Below are 1,186 nucleotides of genomic sequence, written 5' to 3'. Positions count from 1 at the left end.
CAGACCATCACTGACTGTGGGTACTTGACACTGGACTTCTGGCATTTTGGCATTTCCTTCTCCCCAGTCTTCCTCCAGACTCTGGCACCTTGATTTCCGAATGACATGCAGAATTTGCTTTCATCCGAAAAAAGTACTTTGGACCACTGAGCAACAGTCCAGTGCTGCTTCTCTGTAGCCCAGGTCAGGCGCTTCTGCCGCTGTTTCTGGTTCAAAAGTGGCTTGACCTGGGGAATGCGGCACCTGTAGCCCATTTCCTGCACACGCCTGTGCACGGTGGCTCTGGATGTTTCTACTCCAGACTCAGTCCACTGCTTCCGCAGGTCCCCCAAGGTCTGGAATCGGCCCTTCTCCACAATCTTCCTCAGGGTCCGGTCACCTCTTCTCGTTGTGCAGCGTTTTCTGCCACACTTTTTCCTTCCCACAGACTTCCCACTGAGGTGCCTTGATACAGCACTCTGGGAACAGCCTATTTGTTCAGAAATGTCTTTCTGTGTCTTACCCTCTTGCTTGAGGGTGTCAATAGTGGCCTTCTGGACAGCAGTCAGGTCGGCAGTCTTACCCATGATTGGGGTTTTGAGTGATAAACCAGGCTGGGAGTTTTAAAGGCCTCAGGAATCTTTTGCAGGTGTTTAGAGTTAACTCGTTGATTCAGATGATGAGGTTCATAGCTCGTTTAGAGACCCTTTTAATGATATGCTAATTTTGTGAGATAGGAATTTGGGGTTTTCATGAGCTGTATGCCAAAATCATCCGTATTAAGACAATAAAAGACCTGAAATATTTCAGTTAGTGTGCAATGAATCTAAAATATATGAATGTTAAATTTTCATCATGACATTATGGAAAATAATTAACTTTATCACAATATGCTAATATTTTGAGAAGGACCTGTAAATAGAAAAAAACACTTTTAAACAGTTGTGCACTGTAGTGACCTCTATGCATGAAAGGGTTAATGATGTGCTGGAGGACACAAAGGGTGGAATAGTTTTTTTTCTCTGCAATTGATGAGATTATGTGGAAAAGAGGGAGAAGTTTATAATTTAAAGAGACTACGGGAACCAGTTTCAACTGTGGTCACATAAATTGGGTTTTTAGTTTTTGAGAAGACAAAACTAAAATAATGTTTTTAACAAGAAAAGGAGTTGGAGAGGAAATAAAGCTCAAATTATACAGACAAGAG

The sequence above is a fragment of the Girardinichthys multiradiatus genome, chromosome 3 (assembly GCF_021462225.1).
Source record: "Girardinichthys multiradiatus isolate DD_20200921_A chromosome 3, DD_fGirMul_XY1, whole genome shotgun sequence".
Classification (NCBI taxonomy): Eukaryota; Metazoa; Chordata; class Actinopteri; order Cyprinodontiformes; family Goodeidae; genus Girardinichthys; species Girardinichthys multiradiatus.
This window is presented reverse-complemented; position numbering follows the sequence as displayed.